Here is a 13,826-nt window from a genome sequence, read left to right as displayed (position 1 = left end):
AGTCCCTGCATCTGATTGGATAAGGAAAGAGAGAAGGCATGCACTTCTTGCAACAGTGCCATATCACTTCTACACATATTCCATCGTCAAGAGCGGGTCATGTGGCCCCATCTCCATGCAAAGGTGGGTCAACTAATTGCCAACTGAGCAGACGCTTTCCCACGGTAGCTACCTTCGGGAAGGGGGGAGGGGCATGAGTTAGGGGGAGCTGCCAGACCGTGAGCTTTCTTTGCGACAAGTATCAAAGATAATACGGTAACACTTTCGAAGGTAAAGGAGCCTGTCTTTAAACACCCGAAAAGGAAAGGATTTTTACACAAGCCACGAAAAGTTACAAACCGTAAATATATTGATAAATTCAACTATGTAAAAAATTAAGAGCTTCTATTCATCCAAATACACCATGAAGAGAGCAAAACGACAAGCCTCAACTGTCTTTCGAGGCTGTCTCTGAAGATACTTGCTGTAGAAACAGCTGGCCCTACATACCCAGAATACGCGCAAAACTCTTCCAAGTGAATAAAAAAGATAATTCGGTAGAAACAGTAAGTAAAAAGACGTAGGTAGCGACTTCCTGGAAGTAGCACGAAAGGCCACCAGGTATGTGGAAAGCTGTTTCCACTCATTGGAATTTAGGGAAATGCAAAATGGAAGTGCAAAGAGCTGCCATTTCGCACCCGTCAGGTTGGGTGAGTGTTTAAAGGTTGGGCAAAGCGAAGTATCAGTGAGGAGATGGAGAGAAGTGAATTCTCTTACGGTGCTGTTAGGGACAAACATTTACACACTGATTTATCCAACAGACTGACATTGCCTCGTAAGGGTAGTGGGTGCGAGGGTTCTTGTTTTCTCATTATCCAATAGTAAACTGTGTGTGTGTGTGTGTGTGTGTGTGTGTGATCTATCTCACAGTACAAACATTTAAAACAGCACTTTTTTGAAAATATGGTGTAAGAACAATGGAAAAGAGAACGGCCACACCTCGGTTGCCCTGGACACGTTTGTGACGTCCCGTACTGCCTCCCTGTTTAGAACTGGCCCTTTCTTCCACCCCTGGATCAGCAGCGGATGGCATTTCTTCTCAGACTGATGAGAAATTCCAGCCCGAACAAATCCACCTCGTCATTTTAGTCTCAGTACTGGCGAATGGGGGATGAGAAAGCCGAGCCATGGAATCTTCTCCATCCCAACGCGCAGCCCTCTGCAGGAAATTCACGGAGGAAGCACACCTTCTGTTTATGTCAGAGGGGTTAATTAAGAAGAGTTGGTGTCATTTCCAATAATTACCAGAGATCGAAATTTACAGAAGGCGCAATGAGGGCCCGGAGGCTCTAGTAAAATAAATCTGCCTCTGGCCACATGGCTGCAGCTGTTACATCTCAGAACATATTTTTCAAATCACCTTGGCTTTTTGAAAGCCGGAGCCTGAGAATAGCGTGATTCCAACCACGTGGACTGGACCAGAAAACAAGAAGGCCCCACAAAATGCCACGTGGCTGTCCTCGGTGGCCTTAGAAAGGGACACAATTCATTTTCCATTTCTCACAGGAGTGAATTTTAAAGCTTCTTCTCCAGGATCCAGAATTTAAGGACAGAAATAGGCTCTTCTCTGTCAACTTTCAGACTGAAATAACCAGTTCTTATAATAAACTATCCAATGTAGTTCAAGTGAGGCAGAATTTCACACAGCCCTGTGTTGGGGAGCACAGGAAAAGAGGTTGGAAAGATAAATTGGAAGTTTGCAACCTGTCTTTGTGGAAGGTGAGGTGAAGCCTAGTCTTCTAGAATCTCCCGTTCTCTGAAGGTGCTCCAGAAACCACTTCAAATCCTACAATGAGTGCACAGCAGTTACTCCTTTATCCCCCACAGGCGAAATTTTACTCCCTAATTGCACATTACCTTGCCTCAAACGCCAGAAACAAAACATCCACTAGAGGGCATAGAAAAGCTTATTAGAAATAAAAGTGCCTCCGAGAAAACCCTCAATATTGGAAAAAATGAAAGGCTTAAAATGCCATCTCAGCCAAATGCAGCTGGGAAAGGCAAAGTGAGGATGCATTTTAAAAATACAGTCTCTTTCTATAAAATAAGATCCTCCTTTTGGAACGTGAACTAAATAGACAAAATTAGTAAATGGGCACCTTTTCCTACTGATGTGAAACAACTAACAATTTCTAACTTACCTTACAATTTAGATTAGCCCACAGATATCGGTGGTTTTCATCCAGAAAGGTCTTTCAAAAGAAAAGTACTGTAGTGGCTATTAAGCATCACAGCACTATTGGCTTACAAAGCCAACACTTTCTTAACTCACTGTGCTTAGAAGCTTCCAAGGGACCCCTGACCCGTAAGAGATGGGGTCTAATGAATGGAGATTTTGTTTGGGAGAGAGTAGGATCATCTGTTTTAGGAATCTGTGCCTTGAACTCACTGGGAAGTAAAGTCATGATCATTTAGCTGGCTAATCCTTCATCTGGTTGGTTTATGGCCTTTGTGTTGTTGTTGTTGGTGGTGGTGGTGGTGTTTATCTTGGGTCTATGGGTCTCTCTCCGGAATGTAAGAAATGCATATCAGCTTTGGAATCCTGCTTTGTGATAAAAATGAATTGCTAAGTCATGCTATGACTTCATTTGCCAACCACATTCCTTCTGCCTCTGCCGAATCACCAAATAACTCCACGTTGCTGAAATCAGTTGAGCTACAAGTGAATTCTTAATAAGTATTGATGCATAAGGAAGATGAGGACATACCTGGAGACGAGATGCTGAGGGGAATTTTGTTGATCCCAACAGATAATCATTTGTTTTAAACTTGCAAGAAAATGGAAGTCAAAGGAGAAATTGCCAAGAAATGTAAAAAAATTATGCTGTGGGTTACTTGGTTACACGGAGCTTGTGGCAGAAGAGAAAAAAGGGGGAATGAAAAATGCAACAAAGGAGATAACACACTATAACAGAGCATACGTTGGTAATAGTTCAACATGGAGACTGCTGTTATCTTTTGTCTTCCGGGATGGAAACATGGAAGAAGAGCTGAGGAGCTTTTGGAAGAGACTCTCATCTTTACTGACAGGTACGGTTTCCAGACCAAAGAATTCAGTGGAACCTCATCTAAAATTCCCTTGGGTGTCAGAAGCATCTCAAGTGAGCAGAAATTTTGAGGATTATGTTTTCTCCTGTAAAGGCAGTCTTTTTGCTTAAATTTTTACTGTGTGCTTGGCTTGGCATGTACAATAGAGGAGACATTTCAAATCAGAATTAAGAAGAACCATTAGACTACAGAATAATGATGGTGGTATCGATTATGACGATGACAGCAAATTCTTCGGAGTGCTTGGTTGTAAGCACTTTGCATGTACTAACTCATCAAATCCTCATAACGACCCTATAAATTAGAAATTACTATTATTATTCCCATTTATAGATGGAACTGAAGCGCAGAGAGATTAGGGAACTCACCCAAGGTCACGGGAGTAATAAACAGCGGAAATGGAATTGAACTCAAGGGATCTGTCTCAGGGCCTATGATTTTAACCGCTGGCCAAACTGCTTCTCTAATAAATAAATATTGTCTGTTATCATATGATGTTATGGTAAAACTTTGGTTTTCGAGCATAATTCGTTCCGGAAGCATGCTTGTAATCCAAAGCACTTGTATACCAAAGTGAATTTCAAGAACCGTTGGCTCAGTTGTGATCACGTACTACTCGCTTTGCAAGACATTCCTTGTTTATCGAGTTAAAATTTATTAGAAACGTTGGCTTGTCTTGGGGAACACTCGCAGAACAAGTTCCTCACAATCCAAGGTTTTACGGTATCGTATATTACTTTATTGTCTATTAGCACTCGTCCTGTGAATGAAAGGTAGTAATCTGTAAGTTCAAGTGTCCTGTACCAGTTGACAGATCCCTGCACAAGTTAAGAAGAACGAATGCTATTATTTGCACACAGTCTCATCTCGTTTTTGTATCTTGAAATGTACAGTGGTATCTCAAGTAATAAACTCTAAAGAAGCAGATGTCAACAATGTTCTTCATGTTAGATAGAATGTGCCAAAAATGTTTATATTCCTAGTCACCTGGAAGGAATGGTTTGGGGCAATCGGAAGGCAAGTTCAGACACTGGTGTCATCCACTCGGCATCTTATTCCCTCCCTTACCTTATTCCCACGTCTCCCTCTTCATTTTCCAGGCCTTTCCACATACTCATGACTATAACATTTGCTCTTGCCCAGCAGTTTAGAAACTTTCATAAGACTGATATCACACAGCATTGGGGCTTTCTCTGAAGGTATGTTTCCCTCCCATCAGTCATTTTTAAGTAGAGCTTAATTTAAAATTCTATGACTTTGATCAAACCTAAGGGAATTCCTCGACCAGAAAAGATTGAGGGAGTGCCCATGAGGCACGGTTTTTATGGGTTTAGTTGGCCTATTCCTGTACTTACTCCCACCGAAGTAGAAGACTTTAAAATATAGGTTTTATATTTAGTCCAATCATATGATCTCAGGCATTTTGCTTACCAAGTTTATCTGAGCATCTGCCTGAACTTTTCTAATCATTTCTTTCAGCTAATATTTTAGACATTAGGAGGTTCGAAAAACCATAAAACAATGCCACTCTTTTCACAAATATCTTTTGCTTTGGTAAATACAGTTATCTTTCAGAAATATGCATTATTTGTGTTAATACGTGATAGGTTTATTGTCATTTTTAAGTTAATAAATAAATTTAGAACTTATTCTTAAAAATTTTAAAGTTTATTTATTTTGAGAGAGACAGAGAGCGTGCACACAGCAGGGGAGGAGCAGAGAGAGAGAGGGGAGAGAGAGTCACAAGCAGGCCCTGCACTGTCAGCACAGAGTCTGACATGGGGCTCAATCCCACGAACAGTGGGATCATGACCTGAAAGAAATCAAGAGTCAGATGCTTAACTGAACGAGCCACCCATGTGCCCCTAACACTTTTTTTTTGCTCTGATATCTAATATCACATTGATAGATATAATCCACATTAACCAAAGCTCTTTGAGGTCCTCACCACTTTTTTCATGAGTGTAGAGTGGTCCTGAGAACAGAGTCTAAAGACTTGTGCTTCACACACCTGGCCTCAGCAGCCCCAACCTCCACGCCATCGGCGGACTTGCCATGCTCCAGTGCCAAAACCACAATGGTAGAGTCTATAGCCCTGAGTCTGGTCATGACTGCCCATTTACTAAGAGGTGAGTCCTCCATGCCTTCATCCGTAAGGTGGAGACAATAATAACTAGTTTTAGGGATGTTAGAAACCTTGCATAAGTTGCCAGAGGTTAATGTGCATAGCCCAGGGTCCAGAATAAAGTAGACAAGAAATACATAGTAGCTCCCTTCTAGTTTCCCGGGTGCCTCGTATGCACCGCACCATTACATCATATTGTCTTTAAATCCTTAATTTTTAGCCCAATAGATCATCGAGAACACCTGCTTATCTCTTTCCTAAATAATGTTCTAAATCTCTCATGACAAAATCTTGTAACCAGAACCACAGCTTACATTTATGTAGTGCTTGCTGTGTGCTAGGCACAGATCTACATATTTCATCTGTATTAATTCATTCAATCCTAACGACAAACTCAAGAGTTAGGAGCTATTACATATAGTTTGGTTTTACACAATAAAAAACTGAAGGACAGATAGCAAGCAACTAATATTATATAACAAGCAAGTGTTGGAGTCAGCACTAGAACTCAGGCTGTTTTCAGATTCTATGGGCTTCACTTCGGCTGATGGTGCTAAACATTTTATAAATGGCTCCTAAGGAACTCTGCACCGGACCCCACTGGTTCTGTGTGCAGCCAGTTAAAATATGACTAACAGCAAATTGACTTCATCACATCGATATCTGCTTGGTTGAGAAATTGCAACAGCGTCTTCTCTCTCCTTGCTTTGGTATCTCCGTTGCAAAACAGGCCGACTTGTCAGCACTTAAGTAGGGTGGACCAACAAACCCGAGCTCGTTCTTCCGTGCAGTGGCTCTTTGGGACTGTTGCTGCTTAAACGCAATCAGATAATTGCCTCTGGAAGATAAACAAAGACAATTTAATATTTTCCTTCCAAATAATTGCACTGTAATCCATCGATTGGACTAAGGCCTCAGCATCAATGGCTACTTGACAGCCCATGTTAAACATCTTTAAGTTGCCAGGGTTGGACAGAATGGGACATTGATACTGTTGTTGATGTGGGCACATTTGCATCCACACATACTGGAGACTTTCTAAAAGTTTTAATAACATAATTACATAAATACATGACATACATTGTGTATGCACTCAAGCAGTAATTTCAAAACACGTTGTAATTTTTAGAACAGACGCTACATTGCTGCCAGAAGGATCTGAACAAGCCATTGTTTGGTGCCATGAGAATACTTCTCTTAATTTGTTTTTTTCCCCCTCACCTAGGTGTTAAACGACTGTCATTATTTTGTCATCTCCAGTGCCTAATCAAGTTAATTCGGAGCACCAAACATTTTTCTACAATAGGACATAACTTCTATTAGTTTTCCCAAGCTCAGTGGAAGGTTGAGATTCACAGAATGTTAAAGCTGGAGGGGCTCTGAGGGACCACCTAGTTTCTCCCTCTGATTTTACAGGTGGGGAAATAACTCGGTATATGGTTCATGTGGGGTACATTGTTCAGACATGGACATAGAATGGGGGAAGGATGGTATTTCTATTTCTGTTTCTTTTTCTAAATTTCCTTGCTAACTCTGGTGACCTAGTTTCTTCGGAGTTCTTTTTTCTCTTTGATCTCTGTGCCTTTCTCTCCGTCTTGGTCACATGATGGATCACATCTGTCTCCTTCACACGCCAAAAGTTCCACTCACCTGATGAAGTCACAGAGAGGAAACTTGCACTGGACATAGGTCGGAGTAACAGCATGGGGGCCCTGCATCTCCTGACCACATAGTAGATGAATTTAAATTGAACATTAGATCCTTCTTTTTGTAAAAGTCTCTGCTTCGTCTGGTGACATATGTTTTCTGCCACATTCTCTGGATCTCTTCTGCCCATCCCCCCATCTCTCCCCCTTCTCTTCTCTCCCAGCTCCATACTGCTTTTTGTGGGTCTCAGGTTTTTAATCCGTCTCTGTGTCGTTCCTGCTTTCTCTCAAGGCCTTATTTTCTGTTAGCTGTAGCTTTTCAGTGTGTTCTCCTAAACAAAAATGGTGCCTTCCCTAACCGGAACTCTGGTGCCAACAGCGAAACAATACTCTTCTTTTTACCCAGTTATCTCAGAGCTGAGATATATGCCAGAGCATTTTGGACAACTGGGCAAAAATGCTTCATCCTATTATAGGAAAGGTCATGCATGGCACCATTTGCTGTGGGAAACGAAGGAGGCAAGTTGGGGAAGGAAGTCAGGTCAGGCCAGAAGAGCCACGTGGAGGTGAACGTAAAACAAGCCGCATTCTGCAGGGCACGGAGGGGCCTGAAGTTCACAGCTCCTCTGGCGGTGGGAGGCGGTGATAGGCAGATGGACGTAGGGGCAGATAGCAAAGGGTCTCTCTTGTCACGGTGGGGTATTTAGATGGGGAACACCAGGCACCAGGATCTGCTCCCCTGGGTCTTTAACTTCTCTACTAACATACTCTCCATCTGCCCTGCTGTGACCGTGGTCCAGCCTGCCATATCTTTTGCTTGGACTCTACCGTGCTTTGAGGTACAGAGACAAAGACATGATACATGAGGCAACAGACTGTTAACTCAGGAGAGTTAGAGGAACAACGTGGAGGAGTAGATAGGAGATGAGGGGAAGACAGGCAGGGGCCTCGTCTCTTTCCAAAGCCGACTCTCCACTCAACTCTCGAAGATCCCGGCAATCTATCTACCCAAATCTGCTTATTCAACCTCCAGGAGGAAGTGTTCTCACCATCCAAACCTTTCTACCCACTGTCCTCTGGAAAAAACAAAAAAAAAAACAAAAACATGAACAATTTATGATTCTAGCGGATTTCTAGTGTCGCATAAAAGTTTCTTATAAAAATGAATATCAAAGTAACAATATTTTATTGATAAAGATCAATGAAATTAGTAGAGACGCTCCACGTTTACAAGAACTGGTTGCAATAATGTTTAGTTATTCTAGGCCATCTGTGCACACACAGAGATAGCCTCATTATATGTAAACACATAATAATACTAGTTATTAAAATTTGATTCTCTTTGTAGTGTATTCAAACAAAATGAGAAAGCAGAGAGGCTAAGGTACATATTCTTTTCTTTTTTTTTTAATTGTTAAATGTTTATTTATTTTTGAGAGAGAGAGACAGAGAGACAGAGAGACAGAGCTTGAGTGGGGGGAGGGGCAGACAGAGAGGGAGACACAGAATCGGAAGCAGGCTCCAGGCTCTGAGTCGTCAGCACAGAGCCCGACGTAGGGATCGAACCCACAAACCGTGAGATCGTGACCTAAGCTGAAGTGGGATACTTAACCGACTGAGCCTCCCAGGTGCCCCACTAAGGTACATTTTCTATGAATGTGGAATCAGGAAAATAATTAGATGTGAAAAGAACTGTAGAGTTAAAACATTTTTTTTCCCCTGGGATATTTATAGTTTTCATGAGAAAATCCAAGATGCCCTATAGGTTATCCTAGCTACTGACTAACCTTAATCACCCAGAGCTGGCAATGTTCGTATATGGAAGTTCAGAGTCATCGAAAGCAGCAGGCTGCCTTGGGGAGTGTTCTCTGTCACACCATGTCATGCTGTCGTGCTGACCACGATCTCTGTCAAAGTCCCTGATGTTGACGAAGCCCATAATAAATGGTAGCTTCCTGGGGCGCCTGGGTGGCGAGTTCGAGCCCCGTGTCAGGCTCTGTGCAGACAGCTCAGAGCCTGGAGCCTGTTTCAGATTCTGTGTCTCCCTCTCTGTGACCCTCCCCCGTTCATGCTCTGTCTCTCTCTGTCTCAAAATAAATAAATAAATAAATGTTAAAAAAAACAAATGGTAGCTTCCTTCCTTATTGGGTGAGGAAGGGGCTCCACCATTCCCACTGGAGTTTTACTTTCATAATTTATGTTTTGATTCTTTTTGAAGAAAAGAGAAAACAAGGCAACAGTTTATGGGTTTCTAGTATCTGCTAAACACTATGCACAATAGTTCTTCATATGTGTATACACACATACGTATTTTTTTATATGCAGAACTGTCTTGTAACATTGGTTTTACCATCTTCGTTTTACCGATGAGGCAAAAGTCTCAGCTATTGAATGGACACTGCAGACTGTAGACTAGATGAGCCAAAGAGCCAATATTTAGTTCAAGTTCTTGGTTCTCCAAAGCTCATCCTCTTCTTGAGCTTTCTTATTCTCCTGCCATCAGCTTTTTCCCCATGGGACATGGGAGCCGGTTAAAGAAACTTAAAGCCTTTTCTCTGACATATATCGAAAAAAGATGTCCAACATTCTGCATCAGCTAAGTTTGGGTTTTACGGTTGAAGCACACTTACTATTCACCCACTAGCTTTTGAAATTCCTTTGAATACAGGTAGCCCTCACTGCAGATGCAAACGGAAACCACGCCAAGTGGTTTGAATAATCAATAGGAAAAATCACGAGTGTTCCTTGGCCTTTAAAATTTTATACTGAGACATTAAAAACTCCCTTATGTCTGTTGTAAAACATTAGAAACACTGAGAATGAAAGTGTTTTCTTTGTAAAAAAAAAATGTATCAAGAGTAGTTTGAAGCGTGCTCACTTTCTTCTCATTGTAGAACTTAGGACACGGAGCAAGCATCTTTTCTATGCCTTGTTGAATTGTTGTGCTCCTTTCTAAACTTGGATCAGCTCTCGACGTTGTGTTCTCTGTGCCTTCAATGTCATGAAACACCTCTGAGAATTCCTTTCATGTGAAGGTTTTCTTTGCCAGCTTTGCTTCCTCTGGGACATCTTTATTTATTTATTTCTTTTATTACAACCACTTTCTTCATTTATGTTGATGAGTTCACTTCCAGTAAGTTCCTTCTGCTGCACATCCAGACTCTCTCAAAAGGAGGCAGACTCGACATTCCCGACACCAGCTATTGCTTCTATAGTTCTTTTATGTTTGATTTGCATGGTTATTAGTTTTCACTTTTCTTTTTCTTTACTTTCTTTCTTTCTTTTTTTTTTGGCCGTCTTTGTTTCAATTTCCTCTTTATTTCCTAAAAAATGTTTATTTATTTATTTTGAGAGAGAGAGAGAATGACAGCAGGGGAGGGGCAGAAAGAAAGAGAATCCCAAGCAGGCTCCATGCTGCCAGCACAGAGCCCAGCGCGGGGCGTAATCCTGAAAACCATGATACCATGACCTGAGCTGAAATCAAGAGTCGGACACTTAACTGACCGAGCCACTCAGTTTCCTCTTTAGATCACCCTCACTGGTAAAGGCAAACATAACGATCCATACAAAACTATAATGGGGACATTTAAACCACTTTTAACCCTAATACATAAGTTAAAAGATAAAACAAAAAAATTAAGAAGAGCTACAACTACAGAAATTTGCCGGTGGATGTATAGCATAAAACATGTTAAGTATGGGGGATAAAGGGAAAGCATAGGGAATATGGTCAACAGTATTGTAACAGTGTTGCATGGTAACGGATGGCGGCTACATTTGTGGTACACACCTGTTGAATTGCTCTGTTGTATGCCTGAGATGAATATGATATTATGTTTCAATTATACTTCAATTAAAAAAAAGATGTAGGTATGACATCAATAACATAAAGGGTTAAAGGGGGGGTAAACATGGGGAGACTTTGTATGCGATTGAAGTTCAGTTATCAGCTTAAAATAAACAGTTGTAACTATGAGATGTTTAATGAAAGCTTCATGGTAACTACAAAGAAAATACCAACTGTAGATACACAAAAGAAAAAGCAAAAGGAATCAAAGCATATGACTACATTAAAAAAAAATCAACATATCACAAAGGAAGATGTCAGGAAAGGAAAAGAGGGAAGGACGAAAGAACCACACATCAGACAAAAAAATAACAGAAGGGTAATAGTGACTTTTTACCTAACAATAATTTCTTTGAACGTAAATGGATACAGCTCTCCAATTCAAAGATATAAAATAAAATCAGAAAGTGTGATGACTACAGCTTTGCTTTTCTTGTCCAAAATTGCTTTCTCTATCCAGGGTATTTTGTGATTCCACATGAATTTTAGGATTTTTCTCTTTCTTTGAAAAATGTTACAAGAATTTTGATAGGGATTGCATTCATTCTGTAGATTTGGGGGAGGGGGGTGGCATAGACATTTCAACATTATTCATTTTCCCAACCCATTAGTATGAGATATCTTTCCATTCATTTGTGTCTTCAATTTCTTTAATCAATGTTTTATGGTACTCACTGTATAGATCTTCTACCTCCCTGGTTAAATTTATTCCTAAGCATTTTAGTCTCGTTGATGCTACTGAAAATTATTTCAAATAATATTACAAAGCTACAGAAATAGAAAAGGTATGGTGCTGGCCTAAAAATAGACACAAGAGTAATGGAATGTAATAGAAAACCCAGAAATAAATCCAACTGATCTTCGACAACGGTGCTAAGAATACACAACGGAGCAGAATAGTGTCTTTAAGAAATGGTGTTGGAAAAGCTGCATATCTAAATGCAAAAGAATGAAATTGGGTCTTTATTCTACACCATGAACAAAACAACTCAAAATGGATTGAAGACTCAAACATAATATCCAAAAATGAACATTTTAGGAGAAAATATAGGGGAAACACTCTTTAAATATTGGTTATGGCAATGATTTCTTATATATGGTGACAAAAAACACAAGCAACAAACACAAAAATGACAAAAAAAAAATCAAGCGGAAAAGCTTTTTATAGCAATGGAAACAATCAACATAATGAAATGCCAACTTTTGGAATGAGAGAAAATACTCACAAATCCTATAGGTCATGATGGGTTATTATCCAAAACATATAAAGAACTCATACAAGTCAATAGCAAAAAAAAAAAAAAAAAGGTAACCCAGTTTAAAAATGGGTAATGGATTGAGCAGACATTTTCCCAAAGAAGACAAACAGACGGCTGGTAAAAAGATGCTCATCATCTAGGAAATGCAAATCAAAACTGCAATGAGATATCACCCCACACCAGTTAGGATGGTTATTATTAAAAAAAAAATACAAGTTTTGATAAGGATGTGGAGAAAAGGGAACCCTTATACACTCTTTTTGGGAACGTAAAATGGTTAAGCCACTATGGAAAACAACAAAATTAAAAACAATAAATTAAAAATGGAACTACCATATGATCTGACAGTCCCGCTCTTGAGTATACACCCCAAAGAATGTAAATCAGGGCCTCTAAGTGATATCTAAATAATATCTTCACTCCCATGCCATGACAGTACTATCCACAATAGCCAAGTTATGGAAACAGCCTAAGCGATCACTGACAAACGAATAAAGAAAATGTGGAATATTAGTCAGCCTTAAAAATAAAGGAGATATGGGGCACCTGGGTGGCTCAGTCGGTTAAGCATGTGACTTCGGTTCAGGTCGTGATCTTGCAGTTTGTGAGTTAGAGCCCCGCGTCGGGCTCTGTGCTGACAGCTCGGAGCCTGGGGCCTGCTTTGGATTCTGTGTCTCCCTCCCTCTCTGCCCCTCCCCTGTTCACACTCTGTCTCTCAATAATAAATAAACGTTAAAAAAATTTTTTTTAAATAAATAAAGGAAATACAGCCATTTGTGACAACATGAATGAACTTGGAGGACGTTTTGCTAAATGAAATAATCCAATCACAGAAGGACACATACTGTATGATTCCACTCACATAAACTACCTAAACTAACCAAACTGAAGCACAGACTGGAATGGTGGTTATCAGGTGCCAGGAACAAGGGGCACCTTGCCAGGGGAGAGGGGCAAACGAGGAGTTGTTCAACTGTTCTAAAGTTTCAGTTATGCAAGATGGATAGTTCTAATGATCTGATGTCCAGCATAGCACCTAAGTCATCACTATGTATTATGCACTTAAAAATTTTAAAGTGTGGCTCTCGTGTTAAGTATTCTTATGAAAAAAAATCCACAGAGACAGAAGGAAACTTCAGAGGTGTTAGATACATCTATTACCTTGGTTGTGGTGACGGTTTCATGGGTATATACATATGTTGAAACTCGTCAAATTATATACATTAAATATGTGCAATTTATTGTATGTTGATTATACTTTAATAAAGCCATTTTTTTGATTTGTTTTTAACAACAAGCTAAGTGCATAAAAGGAAGAGTGAATTTCCTGGACAACTTCAGAGGCTTGTTCCTGCTTTAGGCACCACGTGAAAGAGTTGTCCTCAGTCTTTGTAACACCAATTTTTAACTCTGCTCTTTGGAGAATTATTTCCATGACCATGTATTTACCCAGCTCTTGGAGTCAATGAAGAAACTGCTTTCACTAATATTTACTTACTGCTGTTAACATATCTAAATGTTGAACGGCAGCTGGCCACCCCAGTTTCCATTGGGAGCTTTTATCTTCTTTTAGAGACGATTTTGTTTGACTATGTATCCCAGACTTTCTTCATGGTAAGTCAAGATATTTGCTCATATAAATATTTCAGGAAGGAATACAAAGAGCCTCGGAAAGAATCCTTGAAGAGGATACAGATTTAAGTCCAGATTCTCTTCCTGTGACACTTAAATTCTTTCTTCTTGTTTTCTAAACACAGTTCCAGAAATACTTCACCAGTGCAATCTCTCCAGATTTGAAGCGTCTCCCAGAGAGGGTCTAAAACAGGTCCAACCAGGGGCTGGCAGAGAGCTGCTCTTAGTCT

The sequence above is a fragment of the Panthera uncia genome (assembly GCF_023721935.1).
Source record: "Panthera uncia isolate 11264 chromosome A1 unlocalized genomic scaffold, Puncia_PCG_1.0 HiC_scaffold_16, whole genome shotgun sequence".
Lineage (NCBI taxonomy): Eukaryota > Metazoa > Chordata > Mammalia > Carnivora > Felidae > Panthera > Panthera uncia.
The sequence above is the reverse complement of the archived record's forward strand: the minus strand, read 5'-3'. Positions refer to the sequence as shown.